The sequence below is a fragment of the Macrotis lagotis genome, chromosome X (genome assembly GCF_037893015.1).
Source record: "Macrotis lagotis isolate mMagLag1 chromosome X, bilby.v1.9.chrom.fasta, whole genome shotgun sequence".
Taxonomy (NCBI): Eukaryota; Metazoa; Chordata; class Mammalia; order Peramelemorphia; family Peramelidae; genus Macrotis; species Macrotis lagotis.
The window spans coordinates 704,549,140-704,569,752 of record NC_133666.1 but is presented as its reverse complement, the minus strand read 5'-3'; the positions used below and the strand labels follow the sequence as shown (position 1 = coordinate 704,569,752).

Genomic DNA, 20,613 nt, shown 5'->3' with positions numbered 1-20,613 from the left:
TAAATCCTAGTTATAATTCCCTCCTCTCATCCTCATTCCCAATCAAATCAGTTTTCAGAAATTATCAATTTTAGCTATATCTCTTCTGTTTCTTGCTTCCTAGATGCATAGAGCCTCCACCATAATGTATGCATTTTTTAAATCTCAACAATACAATTTTAAGAATTATTTCAATAATCTCCCAGTTGGCTTTCTGACCTGAAGTTTCTTCTTTGCTCAATCTATTCTCCACATAGCAGTCAAATTATATTTCTAAATCATCAATTTGGTTATCTCGGTTAAGAATGCCTCCTTAAGCCTTTTGGAATAGTTTTAAAAATCTTCTGATATTTGAAGCTTTATATACACTGAATCAAAACTCTTTATAGCATAGACTCTGTGAGTCACACTTCCAGTGGGGGCAAAGTTGAGTCTCCAGAACTTAGTGCTCTTCCTTCACTCAGGATTTTTGGAGGAGGAGGAGGTGGCAGGGGATTTTGGAGTTCGAGAGTTTATTTGCTGTCATCATAGTGCCACTCCTATGCTTATTAGCTAATGGAAGTTTTTCAACCAGAAATAATTACCTTGTAGGGTGGTATAGTAAGTGTGGTCCAAAATACACTTAAAAGTCTGTGATACTTTCTCCACAGGCACATGTGTAGGTCAAGAGAAATTAATCACAAGTTCTGAGTGCATATATAGACGAGGGGATAACTCACAGATCTCTCCTGAAATCATTTTTTCTGGAGTCCTCAAGGTGTTTCTCCTTAGGTAAAGCGAAGCTTTCCACTGATCTTTCAAGGGAGTCCTGAAGTGGTCTTTCTCCAGTAAATCAGCATTATCTTTGATTATGAGTAAGATGATGCTGTCAGTAGTCACTGTGGTCCTGGGGACACTCCTGAATTGTCAAGAAGGTTTGAGTCGTTGGAATCTCTGAACCACACAAATTCCTTTTCCTTTGGGGAGAGAGAGGTAAAGACTCCCTCAAACCCACATCAATATAGGGCCCTGTCAGGAGACTCACTAGAACTTCTCTCTGATCTATGCTACCAAACAATGGAATGTTTCCAAACTGGCTTGCTATTTTATGTAAAATCCATAGGACAAACTTTCATTTGCTTCAGCCAAGTACATTGTTTTTCCTATTACACTTGATTGACATTCCTTTGAGTGATTGATTATTTAAATAAGGACAGCTGGGCCTCATTCACATTTAGCTCACACTTGTGATTGAGTGAAGAAATGGAGAAACACAGGTGACTCTAATTCTTACAGGTCATTCAAGGTTCATGTCACTCTCCTTTCACAAGGGAACTGGATTTTTTCCTAATATTTCTGGCCAATTTTCCATAATTAATTGTTGAAGTATTCTGTATTTATTAATCAATGATGGTTGACACATTGAACATAATTATTTGACATGCAAGACAATATTGAAGTTCTATCATCCTTCAGGGTGATACTTCTGTCCCATCTTCATATCATTGCTATTTTTCTACAGTTCTCAGGTATTCTTTTCTTTTTGCTTTATTCAGTTAATTTTCCTTCTTTCATTAAACCTGAATTCTAATTTGTCATTGGTTCTAATATTATTTGAAAGAATTTACTATTCTCCAGAGTAAGCTAACCTCCACCAAAACTCCCCAGTTTTCTTGTCTCATACTTTAAGATTTATTCATTAAAAACTCAAATTTCTATCGATATTTTTTTCATTTTCATTGATTGATTTTCAGTTCTTTTGAAAAAAATGTTCTGCATTCATTTCAGCAGGACCTCTGTAGGCATTTCTAGCATGTCCAAATTACCTAACAAGGAGGCATCCTTCTTCTCCCCTACTATTTTGACTGTGTATACTGTTCAAACATCCAGATTGTTTTCATCTTTGTCTTTCTGGGATCCTTGAACCTGTGACTGCTTATAGGAGGAAAAGATGACATGCAGCTTATGCATAGTATGAACCCCATCAAGTGAACTGGAAAGGGTAGATCTCTCTCTCCCCACTCTCCCTTTTTAGGCCCCATGGGTTGAGGTATATGGTTTCTATTTTGTATAGTTTGTCTTCAGTTCCAGGTGTTGAGGGGGATCCTCATTAGACTCAGGAATTAGAATCATGGTTTCTCTTTGAAGCCAGGATTCCACGAGGAAGGTAATGTAAGCCAGCACCTTAGGGAAACCCTAACAAGCTAGCGTGATGAGCTCAAGAGGAGGAAAGCGCTTTGGACTTGAGAACCTGGGATTCAACTCAGTATGAACTTAGGGAATTTATGACCTAGTCCTCCTTGAACCCAAAACTAAGTGGAATGGAGTTTCCACAAATTGGGAGAGTATATTTGTATCAATAGGTTCTATATTTTTGAAGTCAAGACTCTTTTTAAGCTAAGCTGACTGGGGAGCAGGAGACACAAGCCCAATATTTGAAGAAACTGAATTATGAAGACAGGGTGCAATGGCAGAGAGCATAGAAACAGCAGACTTTGAGAACAACCCTGGAGAACCCTGGCACACCAGGAAGATGTATCACACTAACATCCAAGGCAGTAGGGGGCTAAGGTACTTAGGGTTACATTCACAAAACTGGTTCTTAAGACCTTTCTCTTCCTTAGGAAATTGTATTCTATTTTCTTTATTGCAAAATACTTCATCATTGAGATGATTATTTTCTTTTAACTATGAATATCTTTCCTTGTAAGACTCTCATTTGTCACTGTTAGTGTTCCTATGGCTCATTTGCTATAATTGCTTAATTGAAATATCTTTCATTCAGTTTTCCCTTTTTGAAGGGCCAACTTTTGGGGGCCCTTCACAATCCCTGTGCCCTCTTTTTACTTCTTATGATCCATCAGGTTTGAATGCAATCAATAGCTCTTAAAGAATTAAACTTGATAGCCTTGTTAAACCACTGCCACTTGGAGAATCTTAGAAAACTGTCTAGCTGGAACACTCCTCCAGATTTCTTGTCCTGTTCATTCTTGGTTCTACTTTCCACTTTCCTGGGCCCCTTTTACCAATCTCTTACTTCTGCCTATTGCCTATTTCCATTCTTACAATAGTATGTAGTATTGGAAAAACAAACACATTCCCAATATCTTACAGAATTATCAACATCAAATCAAAATGAATACATGGCTTCAATATAAAGAGAAATATTACAAGAAACTTTGAAGGACACTGAACTTATTATCCAGCAGTTATATAGACAAATAATTTATGATAACAGACAGAACTGTGTAAGTTGTAGAATGAATTTCAGTGACATTAAATTAAATGAGTTTAGGACAAATAATGCCAAGATCAGAAGGAAAACAGAACGTTGAGGGAAAATTTATTGGCAGTTTCTCAGAAAAAGGTCTCATTTCAAATAAATAAAGAACTTTATAAATTCTATAAGGAGTCATTCTATAATGGATTAAATGCTCAATGGAAATAAGTTGATATCCAATAAGGAATTGAAAACAATATATAGTCTTATGAAAAATGTTCTAAATATTCACTGGTTAGAGAAATGCAAATTAAAGCAATCTTGAGATTGTATTCCTGTTGTATACCTATTGTGTTAGATAAAATGATAAAAGGGAAAGGGGACAAATGGTGCAGGGGATGTGGAATAATTGAAAAAATAATTCACTATTGGTGGAACTGTGAATTGATCCAACCATTCTGAAAGAGTAATCTGGAGTAATTTCCAAGGATTTATTAAACTACTTATATCCTTTGACTCAGCAACAATACTGTCAGGTCTGTTTCCTAAGATGATTAGGGAAAAAGGGTAAAAAACTCTTGTGGGATCAAACAGCTGAAAAGCATAGGGATGCCTGTCAAATGAGGAATGGTTGAACCAGTTGTGGTATATGAATGAGATGGGACACTCCTGTGCTATAATGGTGACCATGAAGATTTTAGAAAAACATGGATAAACGAACAAAATTATGAAGAGCAAAAGGAGCAGAACCAAGATAATACTGTATACACTAAAGCAATATTGTTTGAAGAGAAAAATGCAGTGACTATTGTTTTTGATAATGCTTTTACTTTTTTTTCATTAAAGCCTAACCTAAACTAATTTTGAATATTCAACTAAAAATTGTGATGCCTTACAGTCTGGCTGTCAGGAAAATAAAGCAGGATCTTCTTGTTTAGAAGAAGTGGAGGCCAGACTGAGATGAAAAGATGCTTTGCCCATAATTTCTATAAAGCCTAGAGCAGGGTCTTTCAGTGGTCTTTCTATCTCTGTGGTGTGATGCCCTGCTCACATGTAAATTGATAAAGGATTTGAAAGGCTTAAAGTAGAAATGTGAAGGGGTGCCTAGGTGGTGCAGTGGATAGAGCACTGACCCTGGAGTTAGGGGGACCTGAGTTCAAATCCAGCCTCAGATACTTAATAATTACCTGTGTGGCCTTGGGCAAGCCACTTAACCCCATTGCCTTGTAAAAAAAAAAAAAGACTAAATGAGAGTTTTCAATATTTTGTGTAGAACTCATCTGGGTATCTATTTTTTCTCCTAACAAAAGGAAGGAGATAGATTGGGCAGGTGTGTCTTTGATTTCTTTACTGATAAAGGTTCCTTTACTCTTCTCCTTCTAGCCTCAAGTAAGAAGCTCTTCTCAATTCAATATAGTTCAAATTTAAAAAATAGTAAGGGAGCTGGAAGTAGTAGTGAATGGCAATCTGACACTGGGCTTTTTGGGTCAGTAAGCATTAAGTAACAATTGTCCATTGGCACAGCTGTTCAAAGGGCAGGGGACTGGAAGAAAGAGAAACGAATAGCCTCCTCCCTTAAGGAACTCAAAGGTTAATGGCAGGGTTACAACCCAAACATTAAGTACAAAACACAGAATAATTTGGAGATAATAAAATAGAAGAGAACTTCCTGAATGAGAGACTATAAAAACTTCTTGAAGAAGGTGGGATTTTAAAGATGCCAGAGAAGGCAGAAATTCAAGCTACAAAATGATGATATTGCAGACATTTTAAAGTTTGGGATATGGGAAGCGTCACATAAAGAAACGGGAAGGAGGACAATGCCATCACATCAGACGCAACATGAAGAGGGTTAAGTTACAAACATTCTGAAAAATAGGAAAGGTTTCTTAAAAGTCTTCCTCATCCATTCTGTGCTGTGACCTGAGGCAAGATTTTTTTCTTAGCCTGTCTATAAAATGATGACAATAATTTTATACATCTCATGTAACACAAAGGAAATGAATAATCAAGTGAGACTATGCATAACATATACACATTCATATCAACTCTGTAAATATGTAATACGCTCATATTTATACATATGTATACATCTATGTAAAGTGAATGGAAATGGAAATGCAATCTAGTATCTTTGCAAAGAAAATGACCCCATGGGATCTCAAAGAGTTGGAGATGACTGAATGACTAAGCAACAATGAAGACATTTAGATATAGAATTTAATTCCGTAATACCTTATCACACACACACACAGTCAATAAATACTAACTATGCATATCCACATTATAAACATATAGCTTCATTTCATATATATATATATATATATATATATTCAGATTTTGGTCACCTATGTATATATGTAACACTTTCATTTCTGTATAACATAGACATATTTATTCAATAATTATTTATTAAGCACATGCCTTGTATCAAGCACTGCCCTATGTGGTCAGGATGTAAGAAACATGAATATCCCCTGGTTATTTCCACCATGACTTAAAAAGATCAAACTTATAAACCAATTCAGATTTTTAAAATTCAATGACAGAAACTGCAGATTCAAAAAGCAAAAATAGAACCTAGTAAATCAATAACACCCATGATCAAGTGAATTTAAAGACACTGAATACAAATCAAATCACACTATTTTCACTCTTTTAATTTGCTTTTTTTGCTTTTTCCTTTTCAAGGTTTTTCCTTTAATTCTGATTCTTCTTTCACAATACAACTAATGTGAAAATATGTGTACACAATTGTATAAATCCTAAGTTTATCAGATTACTTATAGTGGAAGGATGGAAGAATGGGACAGAGAAAACTACAAAAATGAATGTTCAAAATTACCTATATAACATTGGATAAATACATTTAAAAAGAAAAAACCACTTGTCCATGTAAATTAAAGAAAAAATGTCTAATATATATCACTATGGTGAATATTCATAAACCACCAAATTGCATAGAATAAGAAATTCTCAAAATATAGAGATGTCACAAAAGGAATGGAAACTGTGGGGGGGGGGGACAAGGAGAATTAAACATCCTGCATTTTATCCTGTCAACTACTAGAATTGTCACTCAGATGTTTTCCAATAATGCACAGATGTGGATATACCTTTACTTAGTTATGAAAACAAAATCATTAGATTCACTTTGATAATACTCAGTTGAACATTAGCCATGAAAAAAAAAAATTCTTGCCCCTATAATCATTTCTATCAGTACTTCATTGCAAACATCAAAATGAGTATGATGGTGGTGATGATGATAGGGATGAGAGATGACATCTACACAGCACTTTTAAGTTTGCAGAGCACTCTACAAACATCATCTCATCTGATGTGGCCATTGTTAGCAGTGGTTTACCCATTTCAGAAACATCTGAGTTCTCTTCCTATTTGTGAACATGGATAAGTGAGTCTAAATCCTCAACCTCCTCATTAATGAGGTTAGAGTAATAATGAATTGGAACACCTAGTTCACAGGATTAAGAGCCTCAAAGGAGGTATTGCATAAAATACTTTGCAATCCTCAAAACCATTTAAATAAATCAAATATTTATAAAGTACCAGATTCTAGGGTTCTGGAGACATTGTTCTTCTCTCCTGGGGAAGAAGTATGACCTCTCTTGTGTGACATCCATCTTCAGCCTGATATTCAGTCTCTAATAAGAGTTTTTGAAGAAGATGAAGGGACTGTCTGACCTTGTGCTACTGTTGTGTCCCTTCCTGGAGAGAGGTCTCTATTGCTGTTTGTACTTTTTGTTGTTATTATATGGATGTCTTATCTATGATTCCATTTGGGTTTCCTTAGCAACAATAATGGAGCTGTTTTACATTTTGTTCTCTACCTCATTTTATAGATGAGGAAACAGTGGCAAATGGGGTTAAGTGACTTGCCCAGGGTCAATCAGCTAGTAAATGTCAGAGGCTCCGTTTGAACTCAGAAATAGGAGTCTTACTGACTCCATGCCTGGTATTCTATCCACTGTGCCCCATAACTGTCCCTTAATAAACAACAAACTCCTTCCACCTGGATGAGCAATCCTATACAAGTTTAAACAAAGAGTCTTGATGTTGCAGACTTCAATTTCAGCCTTTTGGTAGTATGGAAACAATACCTGACAGTCAGGGATGGAAATTCAAATTTTGCTTCTGGAACATCCAATGTATCTTTCTTACCTAAGTCCAGTCATGTGAACACTCTAATCCTCAGTTTATTTTAAAGAGAGAATTAAAATTATGTTCCTGAAGTTTCCGTCAAATCCAAAATCAATGTTAACAAAATTGAAAAGAAGTGGAGGCTGAACTGTTTGACTTCTGAGTTGCTTTTCATATCTAGAGTCATGTGCGGCTCATCCTAAACTCTAGTTTGGAGTTTGTACAACGTAATTTAAATCATTTGCTCATTTCTAAAACCTTAAATCTTTTCTTGACTTTCTCAGTCATACTAAGAAATGTCTTTAAAAGTATTCATTAAGAACCTGCTAGGTGAAAGTCACTTTTTAAGCCATGGATATGCAAATTAAAAACAACATTTAGATATTTTATACCTTCTCTTTTGTGTTTTTTTCCCCAAGGCAATAAGTTTAAGTGACTTGCCTATGGTCACTCAGCTAAATAAAGTTGACTCCAGGGCTGGTGCTATGTCCAGTGTGCCACTGAGTTACTCCTAATTTTATATCTTCTTGATTATCTAAAATGACTTAATGAAAAAGCAAAAAAAAATATATTTTGAAGGAAATATAGAAAAATGTGATACTCATTCATAGTTTATGGAATTGTGAGCTGCTCTAACCATTTTCAAAAAGCAATCTGAATTATGTCCAAAAAGTTATTTAAATAGTATATACTCTTTGACTCAGAAAAACCACTTCTAGATCAATTTTTAATATGAAAAATGAAAAAGAATTTATATTTTCTAAAATCTCTACTACAGCTCTCTTAGAAAGAACTAGAAATTCCAGGGATGCTCATCAATCAGGGAATAGGTGAATAAATTATAGTCTAGGATTATGATAGAATATTATTGTCCTATATAGTAACAGTAATATTGTTTTAACAACAACTTAAAGTAAATAAGGGGTTTTTTTTACTATCATGACTACCAAAACTATAAAGGAACTCTGAAGAAAGAAACTACTTACATCCAGACAAAGAATTGACTAATGGCAGTATGTATAAAATAATTTTACACATATATTCCTATTCATATCTAAAGATAGTTATCTCTGGGGCAGGGGGAGATAAAGAAAAAAAGTTACGTGATAACTTATTACATATTGAATGATATTTGTCCTCCATTCTCAAAAGCCACCATGACATTAGAGAGATGATATTACAACACATGAATTGGATTTGTGTGAGGGTAGTCTGGGCTAAGTCACCAGCCTCAGTATTCTCCTCCAAAGACTGCCTGGAGATAACCTTGGATGCAAGACAATCAGAATGAAGTGACTTGCCTAAATTCACATAGTGTCAACTGTCTGAGACTTGATTTGAACTCCTGTCCTCCTGACTCCAAGGCCAGTGCTCTATCCACTGAGCCACCTAGCTGCCCCCTCCATGTTAATATTTTAAAAATTCACATTTGAATGTCTAGTTTGTAAAAGAGGAAATAGTAGTATTCATCATCAATGGGGAAATATTATGCACAAAAACACAAAAAATAAATAAATGCATCTATGTATATGTGCATATTCACACACATCTATCTCGAGATGGGGAATGATCACATACATTAGTGTAAAATACTGTTTTGCCAATAGACACCACAAAAATACAAAGTTTTAGAAAAATTTCTGTTAATGACACAAAGTTCAGGAGGAAAACACCTACATTTTCATCTTTAGAATAATCTGTCTGGGACCTCATTGATGAGAGTACTGTGTCTGGAGCCAGAGGAGAATGGGTTCAGATGGATGTTTTTACTTACCAATGTCATGAACTTAGAAAGCTGCTTAACTTATCTCTTTGATTTATTGCTGCAGTGTAGCTTGCATTTTTAGGGGTTTTTTTGTTTTTTTTCAAGGCACTGGGGTTAAGTGGCTTGCCCAAGGCCACACAGCTAGGTAATTATTAAATGTCTGAGGCCATCTTTGAACTCAGGGACTCCTGACTCCAGGGCCGGTGCTCTACCCACTGCGCCACCTAGCCACCCCCAGTAGCTTCCTTTTTGCCTGCAGATTACCAGAAAAGAGGACAGGGTTTTAAAATATTTTTATATCTTGTTTTGAGAACTAGATCAATAAAATAAACATTAGATCTGTGAAATACAACGAAGATGCTGAGCCCAACACTGTGGCAATGAGGGAGCATTTTAACGACCATGAGATCAGCAAACTAACTTCTTTCATTTTACATAAAGAAATTGAGGTCTAGAGAGGTTATTACCCCCAAGTCACTTGGCTGGCAAATGTGGGAAACATGCTCTGAATCTTGCTCTTCCAAGTCCAGACTTATAATTAATGTTCATGAATTTTATTCAATTGAATACAAGAGCCAAAGTTTCAAATACAAGCGTCATAAAATGAATGTTTAATGACCATCTTATATGTATCATGCATATGCCTATGAAAAATATCATGCAGTAGCAGTTTCCCAGCATTTAAAATTGAATGACCAGTACAGCCTCCCCACTTATTTGTGGGACAATGTGAGCCTGTGCCTTAGTCATTTCTGAGGATGAATACACAATGAAACTCAAGCTCCTCAGACTCATCTCCGAGTATCTCTCCGCCTCCCTGTCCCCTCCCCGCCGCCCAAGGATCAATATCCAAAGGAGGAACTAGGACCCTTATTTGCTTTTCAGTTACAGAGTTTGTTCCCAGATCAATGCTGCTAGGATCTCTCTTCAGTAGGGTCTCTGTATTAGAGTTGGCCAGATGGATGGTTCTGTAGTTAAGAAGGGTTAGCAGAGTAGCCAGGATCTCCTCCTCTGCCATTTCTCTCTTTGTCTTGTCCCTCATCCTGTCCCTCGACCTATCCCTTAAACTGTCCCTCAAACTGTCCCTTGACCTGTCCCTAAAACGGTCCCTCATCCTGTTCCTCAACCTGTCCCTCGAACTGTCCCTCGAACTGTCCCTCAAACTGTCCCTCAAACTGTCCCTCAAACTGTCCCTCAACCTGTCCCTCAAACTGTCCCTCAACCTGTCCCTAAAACTGTCCTTCAACCTGTCCCTAAAACTGTCCCTCATCCTGTCCCTTGACCTGTCCCTAAAACTGTCCCTCATCCTGTCCCTCGACCTGTCCCTCAAACTGTCCCTTGAACTCTCCCTCAAACTGTCCCTCGACCTGTCCCTCAAACTATCCCTCAATAAGTCCCTTGACCTGTCCCTCAAAATGTCCCTCATCTTTTCCTTCGACCTGTCCCTTGACCTCTCCCTTTGTCCTGTCCCAGATTCTTTCCTTTGTCTTCTTCCTCTTCCTCTTTTCTGCTATTCTTGTAATCTATTCCATTGGTCCCTTTACCTAGAAAATGAAAAGATAGATTATAAAAATAAACCACTTCAGACTCTTCAGATCAATTCTGATCCCTCTACAAAGTCTCCTCTCCATAGGCCCCTGTGAACTGACAGTGGTTCCAAGTCATTACCTCCCTCTAAGCCAGGGCTACAATCTTCCGTGAGCTCATTGGAAGGAGTGTGTTCTGAAGCTCTAAAGCCTTGCCCTATTTACTTTGAGATGCAATTCTGTTGAGAAGATTTTGGACCCTAAAACATTTATGTGTGAATCTAGATGCATATGAATGGATCAGGGAATGTAAAGTTATATTCACATGTGTATGTATGTGTATGTGTGTGCAAACACATGTCTGCTGTGCATGCGCAAAAGTTTGACTTGCATAGATAGTGGTACAGCTACATATGGCTGCATCTAGATCTACACATACAAACATGTATGTTTTCAATGAAACTATTTTTCATGGAATGGCATGTATACATTTCAAAAGGAAGCTTCTTTATTTGGCTCCAGGGGAGCCCTTACAAAATCTTTCATTCATTTGTACTGAAAATCCATGTTTTGTCCTCAGAACCATGAAATGGTAAGAAAGCAGACTATATATAACTAGTCATTCTTCACAGAGAGGAGGCAGCTAGAGTCAGGAAGACATCATCCAGCTTCAGACAGGGCCTGACTACAGAATTTTCCCTGGCAAGACATGTAATTGTCATTTGCCTCAGCTTCCCCCACTGTAAAATGGGAAACATAAAAGCACATTATCTTCCAGTGAGAAAGATCAAAATTGATAACTATAATTCTCTGAGACCAATGACTGGCACAGAGTAGGAGCAATGTCAATGCCAGTCATTATGGTAGTTGCTGCTAGTGTGATCATTACATGCAAAATATCCTTTAATACTGCACAATATAGCCATTAGTAGGAGTGAGTCAATGACCCTCCAGGAGTTCCCAATAAATTTTTTCTTTGCATGTAATTGGAAAAATTATTTAAAAATAAATATTGAAAATTATCTCTACATATAGTTGGAAAAACAAAGAAGCAAATACACAAAAAATAAAAGTATAAATGAATGTAGCTCATCCCTAAAAGAGGGGCAAAGCAAAGGAACTGATATAACTCACTCCATTTGAACTGAAGGTAGGTAGAGTTCATTTGGTTACAGCAGTTCATGGTGTTTCTAGAGAAAATAAGGGGGGAAAAATAATTGGAAGAAAGAGGAGTTACTGAAGAGTCATATACTGATGGGCTATAAAAATTACCCCTCCTGTGTTGAGCTTTCAAAAGAAAATCCTCCTACCAGCAATCATTGGATGTAATCAGTTGGTCATCTTTTTCTCAGGTCATCATGTCTCTATATGCCTTCTCTTCCCAATTGTTCCCTTTCACATACTTCAATTTGACACTCTCCTTTCGTCTCTCATATACCCACTCTAGATCCTTCAACTTGTTCTGTGGCCTTCCTTATTTCTCCCCTTCTGCTCTTCTTGTAATGCTGACCAATCTCCATTTATTTGCCCCAGAGAAAGCACAGTGATTTGTCCATTTCTGCTTTTCCAAAGCTCACTTTTGGGCCTCAGCACAGCTCCTAGTTCAATGATGAAGAACCCTATTGCTGGACTGGTGGGAATTCCAGCCTAGTGAAGGGCACAAGCTCATCTTCCATCTTTCATTATATGTACCTTTGAAACAGAGTAGAAAGGACTAAGTTAAAGGAATTAGGAGAATAAAGACTCAGAAGCATCTAAAGTCTCTGATGTATGTCTCCTGTTCATATGAGAGTAAAAGACCTCAACAGCTACTACGGTGACATTGAAAAATACATGGGTGTTCCTTTAATCCAACCAATAGCTGAAAACCCAGTCCAATAAAATAAACAAGTGGTTATCTCACCTTAGCTTAAAGTTTTCAAATGAGGAGGAGTCAATTCATCCTGAAGCGGTAGGAAAGGTATAATTCATGAGACTTTTTTTTTTACTTCATATTCTTTGTTTTCAGGTTGCCCATTTTTATTATTCCTATTTTGTCCAATGGGTCCAAAATCTGCCAAACCCTCTTCCACATGCCGACCTAGCAAACCACATTAAAATAATTGTCACATGTTCTTCTGGCTTCTCCATTCTAGATTCAAAATTGGCAGTGCATTCACTTAACTCTTAAATAGTACATCCTCATGGAATCTTTTATTATTTCAATTTCTCTCCTCCAAAGAGGCTTTAATTTCTCAATATTCTCTGTAAATATTCTTCTAAAAACTTAGCCCAATGATATGCAAGGGGCCTAAACAGCAAGGGGCAAAGGAAGATGGAAGGGAATAAGCATTTCTACAAGATCCTAAGTGACAGAAGTGGGTCTTTTAACATTAGCATCTCTAAAATATGTGAAATTGGGGGTTTGATGACTCATTTTTTCAATTTAGAAAATTGAGGAAAGTAGGGTTGAGGTCACACAGTATCTCCAAAGCAGGGCTCTATTCACTGCTCCTCAGAATCCATAACTGCTAATTCTGGAAATTAAAGTAAGATCCCATCGATACCATTCATTAACTTCTGGGGCTGTCATATCTTTTTGACGCATACTAAGCTTCTAGGCTGCCAAACCATAGACATCTTCATCAGTATGATTGCTACCCATATGGGTACATAAGCCTCTCATATGAACTAGTCTTGAAAACCTCCTTATGTTTCTCCTCCACTCAGAGCTATTTTCTCTCAAGTGTCTAACTCTACCTCTCCTTTACCAAAATTACCAACAAATCAAGGGGTCTTCCAAATAGAGACCTAGTTCCTTCTCTCCATCAAGCCCCCCCACCTCATGGTCAATGCACTCTCTGTCTCTCTGTCTCTGTCTCTGTCTGTCTCTCTGTCTCTGTCTGTCTCTCTCTGTCTGTCTGTCTCTCTCTCTCTCTCTCAGGAAGTCTTGGTCTTAAATCCTACTCTACTCAGGAACTCACTACTTCCCTTCCCTCATTTATCATAATTGGGGAAATTTGACATTACTAGTCATGGGATGTCGAGAAAGAATCCTACAAGTCCATCTGATCAAGCACTTTGTGGGATAAACTGTACCTTAGAGAAATTAAGCAATTCCTCTTAGAGCACATGAGATTCAAATCTACATCTTGCTGATTCTAACTTAGAATGGGAACAAACCCAATGCTACTGAATAGGAAAAGAGCTATTTCAGTAGTCTCTGAAACTGAGCTGAAGGGGAAAGTTGGGAAAATAGGAAGATTTGGGTAGAGGTAAATGCAATGAAGGAAGTAGGTGGTAAGACTAAGCAGAAGGGGCTTAGAAAAATAAGCTATGTCCTCACCAAGGCTTGAAAAAAAGAAGCCCTAATTAGCAGATAGGACTTTGTATTGCTGTAACTAGGTAAGTCATTCCCAGTTAATCATCATAATATTGTAGTTACTATTTACACTATTTTCCTGATTCTACTCACTCAAATTTTTATCTCTCCAGGTTTGTCTGAAGTAATCTTCTGCACATCATTTCTATCAGCATAATATTCTATTGCATTCTTGTAACACAATTTCTTCAGCCATTCCCCAATTGATGAGCATGAACTCAATTTCCTAATCTTAGCCCTCACTACAACAGCAGCTAGAAATATTTTTATACAAATAGGTTTTTTTTCTTTTTAACATCTTTATTGGATACTGACTTAGTAGTGGTCTTCCATCCTCTGTAATTCTGCTTTTTATTCAGCTCTTCTACTCTCTTCACATCCACTTCTTTCAATACTCTTTAAATAACCTTGGATAAAATCTCCCCACTTATCTATTTTGATCCAAAAAATCAACACTATCATACCTTGCTTTTTCTCTCAAATGGCATCCTCAGGACTACTGTCATCTCACTCCTGCTCACCAATGTATCCAATCAGGGATTGACATATTCCCCCAGTATCTTAGGTGGAAAGGTTCACTCTTCATCTCAGTTAATCCTTGAGACTGAAAAACATAGCAAATACAAAGTATGAATGATTGAGAGTTAAGGATTCTGTTGCAGACCTGATGCTGAATGAAGTAAGAAGAAACTGGACAACACTGTGGTTGATCAACTTTGATAAACATAATTTTACTCAGCAATGGAGACATCTAAGTTAATTCTAAAATTTCTTTATGATGGAAAATGCCATTTAATCCAGAGCAAAATGGAGTCTGCACACAGATGTAAGCATCCTATATTCAAAAGTTAAAAGATGTTTAATGTTTCATGCTTTTTCTTCTTCTCCTGGTATTAACTTACTTGAAAATAGGTATAGCATAAATGTATAACTTATAGGATTTGCTAGAAAGGGTAAGAGTATGAAAAATGTGAGACTCAAAAATCTTACAAAATTGAAATTTTTCTGCTCTAAATCATTACTTATTAGAGAAATGCAAATTAAAGTTTCTCTGAGGTACCGCCTCACACCTCTCAGACTGGCCAATATGACCAGAAAGGACAAGCTTCAATATTAGAAGGGATGTGAGAATTCCTGGACACTAATATATTGTTGGTGGAGCTGTGAACTCATCCAACATTCTGGAGAGCAATTTGGAATTACACCCAAAGGGCAAAAAAAAATGTGCATACCCTTTGATCCAGTAATGTCACTACTGGGCCTATACACTAAAGAGATGATGAAAAAGAGTAAAAGCATCACTTGTACAAAAATATTCATAGCAGCCCTGGTTGTAGTGGCAAAGAATTGGAAATCGAGTGAATGTCCTTCAACTGCGGAATGGCTTAGTAAACCGTGGTCTATGTATGTCATGGAACACTATTGTTCTATTAGAAACCAGGAGGGAGGGGAATTCAGATAAGCCTGGAAGATTTGCATGAAATGATGCTGAGTGAGATGAGCAGAACCAGAACAACATTATATTCCATAATAGCAACATCATGGGGGTGAGGATAAACCTTAATGGACTTGCTCAATCCATCAGTGCAACAATCAGGGACAATTTTAGGGTATCTGTTATAGAGAATACCATCTGTATCCAAAGAAAGAATTGTGGAGTTTAAACAAAGACCAAAGACTATTTCTTCAACTTTGATCAATGTATAGGATAGAAACAATATAAAGACTATATCAGAATGCCTTCTGTGGGGGTGGTGTGCAAAACAAAAATAGGATAAAAATTGTAAAATTCAATAAAAATAAAAATTCTTCAAAGACAAATGTTAAAAATTATCTCTATAAATAAGTGGAAAACAAACTAATGAAGAACATAAGAAAATCAAAAAAAAATGTAGAAATAAGTGTAGCCTGTCCCTAAAACAGGGGCCTAAACTGCATTGGAAATTAAGCTAGGTAGAAAGAATTTGGCTACAACAGTTCATAGTTTGTGCCTGAAGAAGGAGCGAAAACTAACTGGAAGAAAGAGGGTTCACTGAAAAGTCTTGTACTATTGGGATAAAACTTAGTTTTCTCCAGTGTTGAGTCTTGAAAAGAAAATCCTACTAGCAGTTCATTGGCTATTATCCGCTGGACCTTCAGTTCTCAGAGCTATGTCCCTGTCATCCCTAACATACCCACCCTGGTTTCTTCAGCTCATTCTACTGCATTCCTAATTTCTCCCCTTCGGCCTTCTACTGCTGACCAATTTTTTTTTCTCCCAGAGAAAGCACAACAATCTATTTCTGCTTTTCCACTTTTGGACCTCAGCAAAGTTATCAACTCATTATTGAACCAAATGGTGGACTAGTAGGCATTCCAGGCTAGTAAAGGGGAAAAACTCCACCTCCTTCTTTCATTCTATGTACCCTTGAAGCAAAACACCATCATGTTGCTCTCTACTTTATGTTCCCTGGGTGACCAAGACTCATGTGTAGAGAGGTAAATGGCCAAAGGTGCACAACCTGTGTGCTTAATGCACACCTGTGAAGGGGCAGACACACGAACTCACCCCTATTAGATTCCAGAGCTGCGCCTGTATTCTGGGGATGTCATCACACTATTCTCCCCAGGCCTGCTCCCCACTGGTCCATGCCAGTGTTTGGTCCTTCCAGGTTGGTTGTCCAAGCAGGAAATGGAGCAAGTGGTGCATAATGCCCACCAGGCATATGAATCTAGCTGTCATGCCCATGAGGCACTGCCTCCAACTTCCCCAGAATGGCCACTGCCCAAATTCTCTCCACTTTTCCCATGGGACTGCCAAGCACAGGTGCCCTGGACGTGAAATGGTCGGACTCTTCCCTGTCTCCAACTTATGACTTCAGCTTCAGTCACTTGGCTCAGTTGCTCTTTCACCTTTTCTGGTACAGTTCTTGCACAAAGACAAAAGAACCCTAGGCAAATGATCCAGGGATAAAAGGACCCCCATGGCTTTAAGCCATAAGGTAGCTAGCCTTGATTGAAATGGGTTTTAGTTCCCTTACAGAAGAGGGTAGGGGTCTCCCTCTGAACCAGGGGAATGAGAACAGAAGATCCCAGGATCTCTAGGTGGAATTTCAGGTGTTCTATGACTAGGTAATGGGGAATAAATAGAGGCCTCCAGGTTGGGGATCCACCCAATGGTGGGAACTCATGGATTCTTCACACATCCTCAAAGAGAGATTTAATCCTTTTGTTGTTTCCTCCTATCTTCTTCAAGATTGATATAGCTGGGGTGGCTAGGTGGCGCAGTGGATAAAGCACGGGCCCTTGGGTGCAAATCCAGTCTCAGACACTTAATAATTACCTAGCTGTGCGGCCTTGGGCAAGTCACTTAACCCCATTTGCCTTGCCAAAAATCTTAAAAAAAAAAGATTGATATAGCTGTGAAGAGAGACAAGGAAGGAGGCCATATCTTCCTGACACTGGCCCAGAAGCGCTACCTCATTTCCCATTGTGTTCTCTCATTTATTCAGTCAGTTAAACTCACAGAATCTGAGCATTGACTTGGGATTGTGTAAGGTCTTTAGAGCTCTCCTTAAGTGGTAACAAGGCTAACAAGATGCCAGTATCACTGGATTGCTGGCAGACTAATGGGAAATTGCTCCTCATTCCTGAATTCAATTCACTGTGCCAGATGTAGATCATGTGCAATCCCTTTTATATTTCCTGATCTTCCTAGACCTTCTGATGTCTGCAAATTTTTCTCCTGAGGGTAAAAAAAGCTAACACTCCTGAATGTTTTGTGCTGGACCAGCACAACATCCTGGTCATGCATTTCCATCCATGGATACTTTCTTGGAACTCTTTCTCCATGTTCTGGATCCACAGATGTGGAGGTTATACACACCAATTGTGTGAGTTTTTTATAAGTAGAGGTACCTGTCAGGGACCAGGCCTGAGAGAGGAAGCCATAAGTGAATGATGGTCCCATGCCCATGAGATAGAATATGTCTTGAAATCTGTCATCTCCTTGCTAAGGATCACTATCCAGAGAAAGAAATAGTACCCTCAATTTTTTTCCCAGTATACAGTTTGCTCCCAGTTCAATGTGCTAGTAACTCTCTTGAGTAGGGTCTCAGGGCTGACTAGTCGGCTTCTTCTGTAGTGAAAAGGAGTCAGCAGAGTAGCTAGGATCTCCCCTTCTGCCCTGTCTCAAGCTGTCTTCTTTTTCTTCTTCTTTGTGAACTATTGCCTTGGTCCCTTTATCTAAAATTGAAGAAAATAGACTGTAAAAATAAATCATTGCTTGGTCTTCAGAGCATTTCTCATCACTCTACCAAGCTTTCCCTCCATTGGTTCTTCCTGAACTGCCAGTGGCTCCAAGGAATCTCCTCCCTCGAACCCAGAGCTACAATCTAACTTAAATTTCTAGGCAGTATAGGATTATAAAGCTTTGAGGCCTTTTCCTACTTATCTTGAAATGCAATTTGGTTGAGAATACCTTGAACCCCTTGTGTGTGAATATAGCTGCATATGGAAAGATGTGTCCATGTGTTCATATATGCATGTGAATTTACTTGTGCATGTGTATACACTGTACACAAGAAATATATCCCAAGCATAGATGGGTGTGCATCTCTAGACATGGGTGCATCTAGATACATACATATATACATATACATGTGCATGTTTTCACTGAAAGTATTTATTTCTGATGGGCAGCTCTGTGTCCATTTCCAGGAGAAGTTTCATCAATTAGCTTCTTCAGGTACCCTTTGAAAATTTTAAAAATCCATCTTCCATCAACACAACCATGAAATGTTAAGAAAAACTTTGTGTAGCTAGTCATTCTTAGCAGATATACATGCCCAAAGAAGAGGCAGCTGGATGACTCACTGGTTAGAGCATTAGGTCTAGAGTCAGCAAGACATGAGTTCAAATCCACATTCAGAAAGGGACTGGTCATGAGATTTCCCTAGGCAAATCACTTCAATGCCATTTGTCTCAATTTCCCCAGTTGTTAAATGGGAGTCATAATAGCACACATCTTCCAGGGGGGGGAAAGATCAAAAGCTATATCTGTAAAGCTCTGAGACCAATGGCTGGAACAGAGTAGTAGCAATACCAAAGCTAGTCATTCCTACTGTTGTTACTACTAGTGCTAACATTACATGAAAAATATCCTTTAATGCCACACAAGACAGACATGAGAATGAGGGAGTCACTGACACTCCAGGAGTTCCCTGTAATCTGTGAACTCAGGATTGAGGAGCAATATTCCCTTAATCTCCTGGTAATCCAGGGATTATGTCTTCTTGTTAGCCTTGTTACTACCTCAGGAGTGCTCTTCTCAAACAAAAAGAACTTCCACAGTCCCAAAGCCAATGCTAAAATTCAGTGAAACTAATTCCCCCCTTAGTATACAAATGAAGAGGGGGGGAGTGTCAGAAACAGAGACTAGAAAGAAAGAGACAGACAGACTAGGAAGTGGGTTGTTCCATGACAGGTAAATGAACTGGATTTAAAGATGTCAGGGCTCTGCAGAGAGACCACTTTCCCTTCCTCTTCAGGAGGGAAGGGTGCAGAAGGATGAGGAGAGGAGAGGAGAGGAAGAAGGAAAGGAGGAAGGAAAGCAAAGGAGAAAGAAACTGAAAGGAGGAAAAAAGAATGGAAAATAGTAAGGAAGGAACTGAGTAGTCCATTTGAAATGGCAATTGGGTCCTCATTGGGATATAAAATTCCTCCAGTGATTTTATTAGAAGGTATTTTGAAAAGTTTTAAGCACAATACAAATGCCAGCCATTATGTTATGATGTTATTTTTTTCAATAGAATCCATATCCCTACATGATGTTCCCCTAACCAATCTGCACAGTACAGGTATATCCACTTAAATCTCTCTTTTCTCAGCAACGTAATACATGCATTATCTCTTCCCTCATTTTGTATCTGCCCTTGGCTCCTCCAAGGCTCAACCTGGCCATGGGGAAAGAACCTCTAGATGTTTTCCCTCAAACTCAGAATTTCCAATCTGTTATCCTCTTCTCTCAAGAATGGGCCTCGTAAAACTTCCTACACTCTTAAGGTCTCAAAGTTCTGCTTACCTTGGCCCACACTGACCTCCCAGTCCTCAGCCAAGAGCTGGTTCTTTATCTCAGTGCATCTTCGAATCTGAAAGGAGTAAGAAATATAAATTATGAATGATTGAGAAGAACTCTGATGTAGAAGTGATGCTGAGTGAAGTGAGAAGAACCAGGACCACTTTGTACACAGCAATAGCAGCATTGGGTGATGATCAGCTATGAAAACTTGAGCTCTTCTCAGGAGTGCTGTAATCAAAGTCAATTCTAAAAGACTTGTGGTGGAAAATGCCATCCACCTCCAGAGAAAAATCGAGTCTGAATGAAGATCAAAGGTAATTATTTTCATATTTCTAAGACTTATTTTATGGATTTTTTATTTCATGGATTATCTGTCCTTTAGGTTATGACTCTTCTTTCACAACCTGACGAATATGGAAATATGACAAACACTGTACATGTATTACCTATCTTAGATTTTGCTATTCTGTTGGGGTGGGAGGGAAAGGAGGTGAGGAAGAAAAATATGGAACTCAAAAGGTTACAAAAAGATGTGAATGTTGAAGACTATCTTTTGAATGTAAT

At 38.1% G+C, this 20,613-nt stretch overlaps 1 long non-coding RNA gene across 15 annotated transcripts in view; it reads right to left on the bottom strand.

Annotated features, from left to right (window-relative positions):
* LOC141502077 (uncharacterized) overlaps positions 1–20,613 on the bottom strand; it is a 48,072-nt gene that overhangs the window by 20,421 nt on the left and 7,038 nt on the right. For 4 of the 15 annotated variants that reach the window (XR_012472383.1, XR_012472385.1, XR_012472387.1 and 1 more), the window contains 5 exons: positions 20,053–20,119; positions 16,540–18,215; positions 14,456–14,595; positions 12,534–12,710; positions 9,643–10,648 (listed from right to left, as the gene is read on the bottom strand). This is a non-coding gene — a long non-coding RNA (uncharacterized LOC141502077). The other 11 variants (XR_012472381.1, XR_012472380.1, XR_012472376.1 and 8 more) reach the window with 10 other exon arrangements.